We start from the raw sequence: 17,096 nt of genomic DNA on the forward strand, positions 1-17,096 counted from the left end.
ATAGTGAATGCAAAGAAAAAAATTTAAACCATCATTTCTCACAATCACATTTTTCAAACTATTTTGTACCTTCTCTCAGCAGCTATTAGAGCCAGAGTAATGTAATTTTCATTACTTGCTTATAGCAACGCAAAATCCCTTAGGAACTAGAATAAAGAGACTGCAGTTATTAGAAACCAAATTATGGGGTTATTATGAACTGAAAAATGGGGTTGAAAACATTTGGAAATTAAACATTTAATTTCTACCCAAATACAAAATACTCAAATACTCAAATACAAAATTCTAGTTCCCAAAATTAACATATGTTTGTAAATTATGCACATCAAATTTCATAGTGGTCAATTGGTCTTGGGAGAAAGGTGCACTTCTGTTACAAAGGATTTTCTAAAAATGATATCAACTTTTTGACCACACTGTATAATATTTCTAACTGTAATAATCCATTTAGACTCACTAATACCATTTTATTACATGTGCAAAATATGAAAATTTTATCTTGAAAAACAAGCCCACAGTGATTTTTTTAAACAAACACTGAATTATTGTTGACATCCCCCCTTAACCCTCTGATACTTTCGGGAAGGAGGTTCTACTCCCGGCAAGCAATTACCGTGAATGATTTATCGTAGATGGCAGATCTTTGGGTAGGTAAAGCAAGGATGGAATTATTAGTAGATCTGGTGTTAAGATTGTGATAAGAAGATAGGTATTTGAAATATGAAGTAAGGTAAAATGGCTGTGAAGAATGAAGGATTTTATGAGATGTATAGAGATCAGTGAAAGAAATGCTTTGGCAATTCACAATTACATGTGGTGCCATCTGTCTCATCGGGAAGAAGAAGAAGAAGACGTCAAGTTAGAGAACATTTACCATTTTCAATTAACTGACTTATGACATCGATATCAGAGAATAAAATATGAAGACAGGTGTGGGTGTGGCAGAGTCAGGATCTTTTTCCGACCACAATTCCGACGTCTTGTTTCGTGGCCACGTGTAGTACACCACTGCCTGTAGACACGTTGAGCTTGCATCCGGGAGATAATAGGTTCGAATCCCACTATCGGCAGCCCTGAAGATGGTTTTCCGTGGTTTCCCATTTTCACACCAGGCAAATGCTGGAGCTGTACCTTAATTAAGGCCACGGCCACTTCCTTCCAACTCCTAGGCCTTTCCTATCCCATCGTCGCCATAAGACCTATCTGTGTCGGTGCGACGTAAAGCCCCTAGCAAAATAGGCACGTACCGGGCGAGTTGGTTGTGCGCGTAGAGGCGCGCGGCTGTGAGCTTGCATCGGGGAGATAGTAGGTTCGAATCCCACTATCGGCAGCCCTGAAGATGGTTTTCCGTGGTTTCCCATTTTCACACCAGGCAAATGCTGGGGCTGTACCTTAATTAAGGCCACGGCCACTTCCTTCCAACTCCTAGGCCTTTCCTATCCCATCGTCGCCATAAGACCTATCTGTGTCGGTGCGACGTAAAGCCCCTAAAAAAAATAAATAGGCACGTTGAACAGTCCGCTGCTGAACACCCAAGATAGGTACGAAACTCCGACAAACCTAGCACCTTCATGCACCGTATGACCATGGGCGCCACCGAACATGATTGCACCTTCTTGTCACTCTGTCACATGCTTACATCTACCCACGCTGACGTACACTTTCCGCTTGGAACATCAATGTTTCACTGATCGCTACTGCCTGATGCTAACGTAGAGGCAATGCTCGTGCGGTTGAGCACGGGACTCGTTCGCTGCGCCATCTATATAGGCTTAACGATCCATCTGTGCGTGCTTACGGTGTCGTCCAGATTGCGAACAAGTGGGTACCTGAAGGGAGTGATTTAGGTTTGGCACACATTAATGGGTCCAGATTGCGAACAAGTGGGTACCTGAAGGGAATGATTTAGGTTTGGCACACATTAATGGGTCCAGATTGCGAACAAGTAGGTGCCTGAAGGGAATGATTTAGGTTTGGCACACATTAATGGGTCCAGATTGCGAACAAGTGGGTGCCTGAAGGGAATGATTTAGGTTTGGCACACATTAATGGGTCCAGATTGCGAACAAGTGGGTGTCTGAAGGGAATGATTTAGGTTTGGCACACATTAATGGGTCCAGATTGCGAACAAGTAGGTGCCTGAAGGGAATGATTTAGGTTTGGCACACATTAATGGGTCCAGATTGCGAACAAGTGGGTGCCTGAAGGGGATGGTTTGGGTTTGGCACACATTAATGGGTCCAGATTGCGAACAAGTGGGTGCCTGAAGGGAATGATTTAGGTTTTGCACACATTAATGGGTCCAGATTGCGAACAAGTGGGTGTCTGAAGGGAGTGATTTAGGTTTGGCACACATTAATGGGTCCAGATTGCGAACAAGTGGGTGTCTGAAGGGAGTGATTTAGGTTTGGCACACATTAATGGGTCCAGATTGCGAACAAGTGGGTGTCTGAAGGGAGTGATTTAGGTTTGGCACACATTAATGGGTCCAGATTGCGAACAAGTGGGTGTCTGAAGGGAGTGATTTAGGTTTGGCACACATTAATGGGTCCAGATTGCGAACAAGTGGGTGTCTGAAGGGAGTGATTTAGGTTTGGCACACATTAATGGGTCCAGATTGCGAACAAGTGGGTGGCTGAAGGGGACGATTTAGGTTTGGCACACATTAATGGGTCCAGATTGCGAACAAGTGGGTGTCTGAAGGGAGTGATTTAGGTTTGGCACACATTAATGGGTCCAGATTGCGAACAAGTGGGTGTCTGAAGGGAGTGATTTAGGTTTGGCACACATTAATGGGTCCAGATTGCGAACAAGTGGGTGGCTGAAGGGGATGATTTAGGTTTGGCACACATTAATGGGTCCAGATTGCGAACAAGTGGGTACCTGAAGGGAGTGATTTAGGTTTGGCACACATTAATGGGTCCAGATTGCGAGCAAGTGACTGCCTGAAGGGAATGGTTTGGGTTTGACACACATTAATGGGTCCAGATTGCGAACAAGTAACTGCCTGAAGGGAATGGTTTGGGTTTGACACACATTAATGAGTTCAGATTGCGAACAAGTGGGTGCCTGAAGGGGATGATTTAGGTTTGGCACACATTAATGGGTCCAGATTGCGAACAAGTGGGTGTCTGAAGGGAGTGATTTAGGTTTGGCACACATTAATGGGTCCAGATTGCGAACAAGTGGGTGTCTGAAGGGAGTGATTTAGGTTTGGCACACATTAATGGGTCCAGATTGCGAACAAGTGGGTGTCTGAAGGGAGTGATTTAGGTTTGGCACACATTAATGGGTCCAGATTGCGAACAAGTGGGTGTCTGAAGGGAGTGATTTAGGTTTGGCACACATTAATGGGTCCAGATTGCGAACAAGTGGGTGTCTGAAGGGAGTGATTTAGGTTTGGCACACATTAATGGGTCCAGATTGCGAACAAGTGGGTGTCTGAAGGGAGTGATTTAGGTTTGGCACACATTAATGGGTCCAGATTGCGAACAAGTGGGTGCCTGAAGGGAATGGTTTGGGTTTGACACACATTAATGTGACGAGATTGCGGCCAGGCATAAAGTAGAGGCGCTAAAGCGAGAATATAACGAGCAAGAATATACCAATATATGGACAAAATTCTAATTTGACGGGCTGCAGAAAAAATAACACTCACTTGGTACACCAAGTTCTGGTACACACAAATGGAATTACTGGCTAATACACAAAAAAAGTTAAAAGCATGCAAGAAAAAACCCACTTGGTTTGCAAATAAACTGACTATTTCAATTCTTACGTATTATTTTGAATAATAATAATAATAATAATAATAATAATAATAATAATAATAATCAATATTCTAAAGGCTAGGCTAATGCCTTGTCGATGCAAAACGGGGACATAAGAAGTGTGAAGTTGTTTGTATTTATTGTATAAATGTATATGTTGTAATTATTTTTGTTGTAAATATTTGTACATATATGTACCTGTAGTTTCATAATCAAGAGGGTGACTCCTTGCTTAGGCCGAGTCAGCCCATTATGTTACCGGCACAAGCCGAGCCTTCCTAAATTGATAATAATAATAATAATAATAATAATAATAATAATAATAATAATAATAATAATAATAATAATAATAATAATAATAAATACCGGGCAAGTTGGCCGTGCGGTTAGGGTCGTGCGGCTGTTAGCTTGCATCCGGGAGATAGTGTGTTCGAATCCCACTGTCGGCAGCCCTGAAAATTGTTTTCCGTGGTTTCCCATTTTCACACCAGGTATCATAATTAAGGCCACGGCCACTTCCTTCGAACTGCTAGGCCTTTCCTATCACATCGTCGCCATAATACCTAGCTGTGTCGGTGCGACGTAAAGCCACCAGCAAAATAGATAATAATAATAATAATAATAATAATAATAATAATAATAATAATAATAATAATAATAATAATAATAATAGGCAAATAACCTATTAACAATACAACTCTCACTAATCCACCATAAGCAACTACCCCTCTACTTATGTTACCTATACAATAAAAAAGATAATCTCACAAATGGTAAGATTACCTCAAACTAAATTATTAAAAATATTCAATAAGAAAAATATTTTTTTAAATATTTCAAACATCCCAATGTAACAGTTAATGTTAATACTACTAGAACAAAAATTACTTATGAGACTGTTTTAAAAATTGTATCTGTTTTATGTATCTCACGTCAACACTAATTTCTTGTTCGCAATCTGTACAGGCAGGGTATATTTAGTTGTTCGGAATCTGGACGGTTTTTGCCCTGTTCGCAGTCTGGGCTGTTCGCAATCAAGACACAACCGTGCTCACTAGGGTAACTATTTTTTTGTCCAGTGAGTTTACAACCATCGGCACCTGATGTTTACTGACCAGTGGAATTTGAATGCAGTCTAAACCAGTTTAAGTAGGCCTCTATACCAGCTAGCCTCTAGACTGCGAGGTGACTCAGTAGAATGGCTTACAAGATGAGGAAAATCAGTGTAAGTTAACTGTATAATGATTGCGCAGAATTATTACACTTCTTATGACAAACAATCATCCAAATCATATCGAGAGCTGTGGAGATTGTGATTAAGAATTGGACATGCTTGCCAGAGGTCGATTGAGATCCTTGACCGGCTTGTTTACTTTGTGAGTCTTGGAGCTGCACGACCCTGGAGAGAAGTGGTTCTCAACACCAGTGAAGCAGCGAGTCTAAACTGTAACATCTGGTCTGAATAATCTGTTCTTAATCCCGTAATCCCCAAGTACGGCTAACAACTTTTCCCTCGATACTCTGTCATATGCCTTCTCAAGATCTACGAAACATAACTGTCTATTCCTTTCGTGGCATTTTCAATTACCTGACGCATACTGAAAATCCGATCCTGACAGCCCCTCTCTAATCTGAAACCAGACTGGTTTTCATCCAACTTACTTTCAACCACTGATCGCACCCTCCCTGGTTGGTCGGTAGATGCCGAGTGAGTCTCGGCCCATTAAGTGGACACGGCTGGTCCATGGTCCAACAGCTCTGCACTCTAACCGGCCGACCGAGCAGAGCAGGAGTGGCCGTAGCCGTGGCTGTACGCTTCTGCATTCGTGAGACGGGGAAGGGCTGGACCTCATGGCTGGTCCCAACCGTCGGCTGTCCTGAGAATGGTTTTCCATGGTTTTCCATTCAACTGCACTAAGACGAATGCCGGGGCAGTTCCTATTATAGGGCATGCCCGCCCACCCCTTCACCTTCTCCAAGCATCTCCTTCACCGAAACAAATCTCCCGGCCTGAGAGACAGCGTCACCGTCTAAGAGGCCCGCTTCCCCCTTCAGGGGAGGAATGAGAACGTTTAGTAGTAGTTGCCTGGTATACTTCTCTCTCTTAAGACGCCGTCTCCATAGGGAGGTTGGTGATCCAACTAGCTATCTATCTCTGATCTTGACAATGCAACGTGAAAAGCTTCTTCTCATGTACATCTGTGCCATCTTCGATTCCCTTGTATCATTTCTTCAATAATACCTCTAATAACTGATACCGCTCGCCCCACATAACATGCCCTAAGTATTGTGTTTTCCTTTGTTTTATAATATGTAATAGTTCTTTTTGCTTTTTCATCCGATGAAGGACCTCGACATTTGAAAATTTCAATATCCAAGGTATGTGCAAGAGATGGCGGTATAGATACATTTCAATACGTTTTTCAGTGCTTGGGTCCTTGGTCAGCTTTCACATCCGTATAGGAGAATAGGGAATACGTAGCAGCGCATCATGCAGGTTCGTAGCTACTGAGATCCGACCTTAGAAAGAAGTTCTTCATAGTAATGAATTGCTTCTTTGCCTACTCAATTTTACATTTTACAGGTGTACCAAGTTTGGTTGAAATCGGTCCTGTGGCTTAGGAGACGTAATACATAAATATCCACATACAATGAGATCGATGTATATAGATCTATAGATAGATTGCATGGACTCGCCTTTGCTCGTTGGGAACCCCCAGTTGTTCTTAGTTAGGAGTGGGTGATAACTCGTGTCATTCCACTTTTGATATTCTATGTTTCACAGTTTCTTAAATATGTTACACATCTAATAGAGAGCTACATTCTTCAAACTGGGCAGACCTATCAAAGTCGGTCCTGTATATTGAAAGTACGTCTCGATCACGGCATGTTGGATTGCTATTTTCAAATAATAGCTCCTAGCAAGGGATGGTACTTTATAAACCAAGGTGACGTGTTCCCATCCTTCTATATACAGCATTTCTTAACGGACTATCAGGATATAGCGTAAGCTGCTGTCGCCTAGCAACAATTTCTCCATCAAGTCGATTCAATCTTGGTGCGGTTTTGCAGTTTAATAAAATTACATAAAATTACTCATAATAATAAAACTACCTATCCGATTTCGTTCAAACTACTTCATAATCTCTCCCAGATGTAATAAGAACAAACTGTAAAAATTTCAGCGAAATCGCTCCAGTAGTTTTTGAGTCTATTAATTACAAATATACCATCATCCAATTTTATATTGAGGGGTGTACAAGCAAAACTCACAATGTCCACTTTTCATGATTTGCGGTAAAGCTGAAAAAACTCTCAAATGTGCACACCTGGACGAATCTTGCTATATACGTTTTTATTTACATCTTGAATGTGATAATAAATGCCGGAGAACATCTTTTCTTGTGGAAAGTAATCGTGAAGAGGACAAATTACGTTTTAAGTTTGGAGAGCGTGAGTTTTGCTCCACGTTTTTGGATAATGTGAGTTATGCATCACAAGGCTGTGGATAATGTAAGTTTTGGTAGAAACATTTTTATGTTTAGTAGGCTATATGAAGCTAAGAAATAGGATTCAAACAGTGAACAGATACAAGTAAATAAAAGAAAAACGGATGAGAATTATGATAAAAATACAGTTTACTAAACAGTATGTATAATTTGTCCTTATGAAAATAGAATCTCTCATGAAACCTGTGAAGGTCTTGAGCTCCAACTATACGACATAAGAAGGCTCCCTGACTGTGATTTCATTCCGGAAACTTTGGTAACCACTTTGAAGAATATCTGGAAGAAAACAAATTAAAAACATGTAAATACAAAAACTTGGAATAGTGAAACCTTCTCTTAATACTCCATCTCCAGGGCAAGAAAGTGCACATCCAACTCATCTCATTGGTTTAACCTTGTTTCTTTTCCAGTTAGATTGATCTCTGCTCCTCTTCCGACCTCTTTCCTCCGGATAACATGGTTTCATACTTTCTTCCATTTATAACCCTTATTTTGAGGAACTATTTATCTTAAATCAGCAACTGATGTACTGCTGAAGCCTTTCCTAACAATATGACATAACCTGTAATCTAGTGTAAACATGCGATACCCACAATGCACTCGGAAACAAGTGTACCAACATGATTGGTGTAACCGGAGAGTGTGACTTTTGCTTCGTGCTGGGAAGTGGATAATGTGAGTTTTGCAACTAACCCTTAATTTCAGAATGATTTTATACAAGTAAAATGTTAGTTTCGCTACAGATGTTTCATTGGAAATGATGCCCATTAAGGTAGAGAACATGCCTTCACACAGAACTCAATATTGCAAAAAAAAAAAAAAAAAAAAATGGAGAATGTGAGTTTTACTTCTACACCCCTCATATATAGATTTTTCGTTCGGAACCACATAGATCGTTCAGCATGGTGCCCAAGTATTTGAAGGAGGACATTCGCACTACTACCTTTCCCTTATTCTTCTTCTCTTCCTAAAAAGCCATACCATAAAGAAAGGTCCCACTTGTTTAAGTAACTTGTAAAGTTAAAACATTTAAACTCTTGAAGTCTTTGGGCTTTTTCGATCGTGAAAATACCAGCGTTTCGCCCCAGTGTAGCAGTGGGCTCATCATTTGGAATGCAGCACATTCCAAGACGCTGCAATAGATGAAATAAAATTATGGTTTCTTTCTAGGAACCTTCTTTTTTTCCGGTGTTGCTCATGCAAGTCCAATCTTTGATGTTTTGGAGCCATGACAACGTTGGTCTACCAGTTCCTCCCTTGGCTTCTATCTTTTCTGGTAATATGATGTGTAGAAGCCCGTACTATTATCTAAATAAGCTGTTTTCCTGGCTTTGATGATGTTTTCTCATCTCTAGCTCTCCTTAACACTTCATTATTGGTTACAAAATCTGTCCAGGTTATTCTGAGCATTCTCCAATGTAACCACATTTCAAAGGCCTCTAATCTGTTTATGGAGGAGGCTCTGACAGTCCATAAAGCAATGTTTACCGGACGTAACATCTCAACAGCTTTTGCCTGGGTTTGAGGTTTAGATCATCATCACAAAAGAATATAATTTCATCTTTTGGAAAGATGATTTGAAAATCTCAATACGGCATCTGATCTCTTTTTCAGGGTCCAGATTGTCTGTTATGGTGCTCTCAAGGTATGTGAACCGACTCACTCCTTCAATGTTTTCATTATTTAATTAAATGGAGACACCTTCATAGTTGATTCTACCGGACTGAGTGGCTCAGAGGTTGAGGCGATGGGCTTCTGACCTCAATTTGACAGGTTTGATCCTCGCTCAGGCCGGTGGTAGGTTCAACGTCCCTCAAATACGTGAGCCTCGTGTCGGTAGATTGCTTGGCAGGTAAAAGAACTGCGGGACAACATTGCGGCACCTCGGGGTCTCAGAAAACCTTAAAAGTAGTTAGTGGGACGTAAAGCAAATAACATTATTATTATTATTATTATTATTATTATTATTATTATTATTATTATTATTATTATTATTATTATACCGGAGGTACACCAACTCCGTACATTCAATCAAGCCCTAGCCCTTTTAGAAGACCACCTATAATACAAACAGTGAACCTTCTATTGGAAGAAGTTTGAACATTTATCGTCAGATATCTCTGCTGACGCCTGATGTGCTCCCTCTGGTGCGAGGATGAACAATCAATTTTCAAAGTAATGTTGTTGTGTCAAGGTTTTCAAAACTGAATTGTTGGTAGATTGATTTTGGTGTATTAAGGTTACTAGCACTTCTATCTCTTCCCTCCGGCTTAAAATTTTAGCCAATCAGGAATTTTGTACGTTTATTTAGTCAACCAATAGAAACTGTGGGTGTATATAGGACTTCGGCCCAGATATTTCTGGAACCCTCCTCTCCGCTATAAAGGCTGGGACCTTCTGGGTCATGTTGCCTTTAATATGAATCGATGGCTGAATGAACCAGTGAGGTACCTCAAAAACATTATGGAAGGAGTAAGTGAGACAAATCACAATGTCCGGTAATTTTTCAGGCATTTTTTGTAAATGTATGCTCAATTGTGATCCGCGCGACCACTGACGTGACTTTTCTTCGCGCGACCACCCGAGTGTTAAGATAGTATTTGCAGTTTGTTTTGATAAGTACACATTGCTCAGTAAAACTGCAGCCTCTACATTGAAGCTTAGGAAGAATGGTGCTTTGGTGTGGCATGGAGAGAGTGCACACGTAGTAGTTCCATTGTTACCGTAAGATTATTTATAAAAAAGCCCCAATTTTTTTATTTGCATTTCTAAACTGAGGACTCTTTATTGGCCTCTATAATCCTATATTTTCAACTAGCTCTAGAGCTTCGTTTGGTTCCACACTTAGCATTAAAAACAAAATTTAGACATAGCCATCTTAGGGTCATAATCAAGAACAAGACTGAGCGACTACTTTACAAGGTCTACTTTGATAGGGAAGTCTAACTGTGCTTGCCTCACCCATCTCCGGAAGGTCCACCTGCTCAAAATAATGGCAGACATCTTTTAATCATGTAATATCCTAAGAAAGCTAACTCGAGGGGAAGGTTCCAAGAAATTATGTTTAATGTAATCTTTCAATGTAAATTTTCAATCAGGTCTTAAGACCTTAGTCTAACTTAGGGAATAAATAGTGTGAACCCTCTAGTATTCCCCTGCAACTTGGTACTGAGATGATTTCGTAAACTTTAAAACTTTCCTTTCGTATTTTTTAAAACTTTCTCTCCGGCTAGTCACATCCGTGGTATTGGCTTAGCCCCTGCAACTTCGGGCCATAAGCCCACATACGGTTTTTGGTATTTTCAAGTGGATTTCAAAGGAGTGCAAATGTTCGCCTCCTTGTTGTTGTTTGAGTCATCAGTCCATAGACTGGTTTGATGCAGCTCTCCATGCCACCCTATCATGTGCTAACCTTTTCATTTCTACGTAACTATTGCATCCTATATCTGCTCTAATCTGTTTGTCATATTCATACCTTGGTCTACCCCTACCGTTCTTACCACCTACACTTCCTTCAAAAACCAACTCAACAAGTCCTGGGTGTCTAAAGATGTGTCCTATCATTCTATCTCTTCTTCTTGTCAAATTTAGCCAAATCGATCTTCTCTCACCAATTCGATTCAGTATCTCTTCATTCGTGATTCGATCTATCCATCTCACATTCAGCATTCTTCTGTAACACCACATTTCAAAAGCTTCTATTCTCTTTCTTTCCGAGCTGGTTATCGTCCATGTTTCACTTCCATACAATGCCACGCTCCACACGAAAGTCTTCAAAAACACCTTTCTAATTCCTATATCAATGTTTGAAGTGAGCAAATTTCTTTTCTTAAGAAAGCTCTTCCTTTATTGTGCTAGTCTGCATTTTATGTCCTCCTTACTTCTGCCATCGTTAGTTATTTTACTACCCAAGTAACAATATTCATCTACTTCCTTTAAAACTTCATTTCCTAATCTAATATTTCCTGCATCACCTGCCTTCGTTCGACTGCACTCCATTACTTTTGTTTTGGACTTATTTATTTTCATCTTGTACTCCTTACCCAAGACTTCGTCAATACCATTCAGCAACTTCTCGAGATCTTCTGCAGTCTCAGATAAAATAACAATATCATCGGCAAATCTCAAGGTTTGGATTTCCTCTCCTTGGACTGTGATTCCCTTTCCAAATTTCTCTTTGATTTCCTTTACTGGCTGTTCTATGTAAACATTGAAAAGGAGAGGGGACAAACTGCAGCCTTGCCTCACTTCTTTCTGGATTGCTGCTTCTTTTTCAAACATTTTTTATGTCCGGCCAATAACTTTAACCTTTTCTTTTTCACTATGGCCAGGTAGAACGGGCATTTATTGCCTCTGCTAACTATTCTTACTTAATTTCCTATTTAAAATGTAATATAGACTGTCCAACGAGTAAGACAATGGAATCTGGTTGCATTTTTACCTAATGTAAAAGTTAAACTGTGCCTTTGAGAGGCTTGAATCTTGTAAATTTTGGAGAGTAGTCTTCGTACTTGTAATTTATTGGAGCAGTAATGCTCTTGGTAATTGGGTAACGTTTGAGCTATCTAACTCTCCTCTTTATTGTACCTGATTACGTGTTATTGTTTAACAAAGTTTAAAAATCTGAAAAAAAAAATGGGGGAAAGAAATAAAATTTCAAATTTTACAGTTTTAATTAATATCTGATCTCTTCTATATCCACCAATTTATGCCCCCGCCTTTTAACACCTCTATGATCCATGGTATCCCCGGAACAATTATTATTATTATTATTATTATTATTATTATTATTATTATTATTATTATTATTATTTCTTCTTCTTCTTGTGTTCCGGCCTTCTAAGGACCACGTTACAATTTCAATTGTTCCTCCTTAGTTGTTCTTTCCGTTTCTTCCAGTATTCTTTCATTGTTTCACTGTGTTTCTTTTTCCTGTCTTCAGTCCACTTTGTGCCTGTTTTCTTTTCCTTCCTCCCTTGGAATCCTTCCATTTGTAAGACTTTCTTCCTAAAAATCTTTCTTTCCAATAATTCTTCTTCTCCTATGTTGTTCCTTTCCAGGTCTTTCTTGATTTCTTGAATCTAGGTGGTAGTTGATTTCTTTTCCCAAAGGTACTTGAAGATTCGTTTAGTTAGTCTATTGTCATCCATTCTGTAAATGTGTCCAAGAAATAGCAATCTCCTTTTTCTTATTGTTTCTGATATGTTTTCTACGTTCTGGTAAATTTCATTGTTACTTCTTAATTTCCAAAACTCTGCAATTCTTAGACGACCTAATATTTTGCTTATAATTCTTCTTTCTAATATTTCTAATTTATCAAGCTTGTAGTTCAGTGCTAGACATTCGCTGGCATAAAAGCATTCTGGTTTCACTACTGTGTTGTAGTGCTTTATTTTAAGTTTTATTATTATTATTATTATTATTATTATTATTATTATTATTATTATTCATCGTTAGGCCAACTAAGGACCGCGAGTTTTCAACTTTGCCTATCCCTTCGTAGTGTGCTTCCTTTCATGCATCAGAATGGACATGCTTCCGTCGAGTTGGGACTTCTTCTTGGTGAACCTGTCTGTGTTAGACTGATGCTCGGAGAAGAATGTCTCTTTCCATACTTTAAAAGATCCTTATCAATCTCCACCAACCAAGGAGACTTCTGAGGTAGCATAACAAACGTTCACAGATTCTTTCAGCTGGCAGTCTGTAGAGGTAAGCGTAAAATGCATCTTTTCAGTGTGGGTGTATATTTATAAGTTGCTCCGAAGTCTATAAACACCATTTTTGAGACTGGGACCAAGAATTTTTCGGATAGTCCTCCTTTCCTTAATTGCCAGTTTTTCAAGCAGGCTATGGTGCATATATAATGCTTCAAGTCTAATTACAGCTTGATAATGTCGAATTTTTGCATTTCTAGAGATATACATTTTTGTTATACCAGGTGGCTCCCGAACGCCCTACTTTCTACTTATAAATGTCCCGCATGCATAAGTGATGAGTCTACCAACTGATTTTCACAGGGGCATTACTGCCAGCGGGCAGTTTACGACAAAATATGAAGAGATAAGAACTGGATTGTTGCTCGCAGCATGACACTCAGCGCTACTGGTCTAATGCACCCCTTGCATTAGTAAACCTCGTTGTCCAACCGCATAGTTCTAGGCTGGTGTATGGTACAGTCGCACTATATTTGCTGTCTGCATTTAAGCAATGGCTAGTGTCATCAGCAACGAGGAATACACAGACATCATTTTGATCTGTAGAGAATCTGGTCGAAGTGCTGCCAAAGCTCGCAGACGGTATGCACAGCCATTGCCGATATGCAGACAGCAAGTATAGTGCGGCTGTACCATACACCAGCCTAGAACTATGCGGTCGAAAACGATGTTTACTAATGCAAGAGGTGCATTATACCGGTAGCATACTGCGAGTGGCACTCCGTTTCTTATCTCTTCATATTCTGACGTAACCTGCCCGCTTAGAGCTCTCTAAAGACTAGGTATGCTCGCCCGCCATTATGGTTCATTCCTGCGCTACGTTGGTAAGGCAGTTGGCCGCCCCAACCTTGCATATGCCTCCTTTATACTGTTCTCCACGCTAGAAAATAATGCTAAACTAACATACTGTAAAAATACTCATTCTTAGCATTACTCAAACGGTTAATCAACATGAATATTAGTATATTTCGTACATTATTGTGTAATTTTCACTCGAGACGGTGATTGTAAAAGCAAGGCCGTTGATAATTTTCCATTTAATAAATAAACTATGCATGTACTCTCACTGGATACATATTAGGAAAAATAGCTTACTAATAAATCAGTTTTATTATTATTGCATTATTATTGATAAGTAGAATAGGTTGTTCGTAAGCTATGCGCCGCGGTACCGTCTAATGAAATTAGGTACACCGTCGTATTGATATAGGCTACTGCCATTCTTAAATCGCGGTGCTTGACGTGGTAATCGGTCAGTGACGAAGATATATAAATTGTGATATAATATTTTGGTACGATATGATCTCAGTTGGTATTTCATACCTGCGTGAAATGGATTCAGCGCTATTTTCAATGCTGTCGAAATAATAAGAATATTCTTCGAACAAAATAACGCTGAAATGTGATGTACGAAGACGAACACACCCAAGCAGTCGGGATTCTTTAATTTTATTCCTGTCTTTTAAATAGTCCCTTCTCTTATTTAGCAGTATTTAAAAAAGACATTCTAAGTTATGTGCAAAATAAACTTAATTTTTGGGGAGTGTTATGAATCTCATCCGCTTATGCAGTTGTAATGAACAGGTGATTTTAGTTTATTCAACCGAACATTCATTAAACAGTCCGGCTCCATGGCTAAATGGTTATCGTGATGACCTTTGGTCACAGGGGTCCCGGGTTCGATTCCCGGCAGGGTCGGGAATTTGAACCATAATTAATTTCGCTGGCACGGGGGCTGGGTGTATGTGTCGTTTTCATCATCATTTCATCCTCATCACGACGCGCAGGTCGCCTGCGGGTGTCAAATCAAAAAGACCTGCATCTGGCGAGCCGAACTTCTCCTCGGACACTCCCAGCACTAAAAGCTATACGCCATTTCTTTTCATTTTTTCATGAAACAAATGTTATATTATTATGAACTACATTCGGGAAGAAAATAGGAATAGTGTAACTACTTCTACAGCTGAATCTTCTCTCCCAACCTGAATTATTGCAATGATAATCAGTTACCAGTGACTTGTAAGGGGAGTGACCCAAATGTTGAACATTTTGACTTTGGCAAAGTTAGCAGTATATTTTTCACAGAGATTCCTCTGGTTTGAGCAGAAGTAGTATTATTTCTTAACACGACTCACCTTATTAAACTTCAAAGAGTTACAACATTGTTTAACTTGCTCAGACAGTACATTTAAGAAATATATGATATTTAAGTAATACTTTACAAATTTACTGTTTCCTTTTATTGCAGTATTTACAAAACCATAACATTCCATTCCTTGTTTACATTTTTATCTTTTCCGAAGCATACCCATGCATTTTACCTCGTTTCCGTACATTCTTGTTAAAGTCAGCATAGGATCGAATTTTGAAGAAGTGTCTAACATTTTTTTGTTTAAATTACAGCACGTTGGAGAACATTTACTGGTACATTTATCATTCAAAATTTTCTCCGTTACAAAATTTGTACCATTTTGCCTTGTATAATGCTTATAGTCCGTATAGAAGACCTCACAGTTACAAATTAATTTCATAACTTCACAATTGAATTTCTTTAGACCACCCAAATATTGTAAAAAAATTACGAATGTTTCAGAGCCTGAGTCAGAAAGCTCATAGTTTAAAACCTGTCTGCATATAGGCCTACCGCAGATCTTGGTTTTCAATAATGCATTTCTTGTACTTCGGTACCAACAACATCAAGCAAATTATTTGACATATGAAGTTAGTTTTGACTAATATTGTAATTATGGTGTTTGGATATTGAACTCCTGTTGCCGGACTTTGGGGTCAGAACTGAACATTGAATGATCAATGTGACTGAATTAAAGAGGTGTAGGCCTAGTAATGTCAATGGGAGCTGGGTGCAGGTTTAAGTCATTAGTTGAAGTAGGTGTCAGCGGCAGTGGAGGAATAACGCAGACCACAAGGGAATGTTAACAACCTGTATCCTGCAGTAGAGACACTACTACTACTACTACTACTACTACTACTACTACTACTGCTACTACTACTACTACTATGTAATAAATATAGCACTATTCTGTCCCTGCACGCAGTGATTAAAGCAATAAGTCCAATGTGACGAAGCGAGCGTTTGTAGGAGAAACTACAGTTTGATCACATGGCCCAATGCGCATGTATGAACCAAAATGGCGGCTAAGCATACCCATCTTATAGAGCCTTATGCCCGCTGGTAGTAGTGCCCCTGTGAAAATCAGATGGTAGACATCCCATTCATCATTTGTACATGCGGGGCATTTATAAGTAGAGAGTACGGCTTTCGAGAGCGCCACCTGGTATATGTTTTGAGTGAGATTTCTGTTGTTATTGTTGTTGATTCTGTTAAATACCATGAACTTGTATTTTGTGGTATTGATGTTTAGATCATATCTTACTCCACTGAGATGAATATTCTACTGAGCAATCCTTGAAGACCTTCAGTGGTGTCGCATATAGTTAGGGTGTCATCTGCTTATCTAATATTGTTGTTCTGTTTTATTTTGTTTAGCCCGTTTTTGCGAGCACCTATTAGAATTTCCAACCTCTAAAGATTGAAAAATGATAAAGAAATTCAAAATAAACCGTATTCTATACCGTAAAATCGTACAATACTTGTATTCGCCCAAATACACTGGAATTCAATAGAATGTGTGCAATAATATCAAATAGGAATGCTTAACTGAAACGTATTACTAGAAGTAAAAAAAAATGCTACATATACACTTTGCCCTGTTTTGCATGTTGGATCAGGACACAGCCACTTCCTATGCCGTCTATACTCTCCCACGACTGCCTGTAATTTTGCTTCCTTCTGGGTGTTTTGACAGGAAGATTTAATTTTTTGGGTGTCGAAGGACCTGCTTTATTTTTGGAATCAGAAGTTAACCGTATCGTTACTTATTTAATACTGAGCTCGATAGCTGCAGTCCCTTAAATGCGGCCAGTATTCGGGAGATAGTGGCTTCGAATGCCACTGTCGGCAGCCCTGAAGATGGTTTACCGTGGTTTCCCATTTTCATACCAGGCAAATGCAAGGGCTGTACCTTAATCAAGGCCAAGGCCGCTTCCTTCCAACTCCTAGCCATTTACTGTCCCATCGTCGG

Source organism: Anabrus simplex, chromosome X, assembly GCF_040414725.1.
Source record: "Anabrus simplex isolate iqAnaSimp1 chromosome X, ASM4041472v1, whole genome shotgun sequence".
Classification (NCBI taxonomy): domain Eukaryota; kingdom Metazoa; phylum Arthropoda; class Insecta; order Orthoptera; family Tettigoniidae; genus Anabrus; species Anabrus simplex.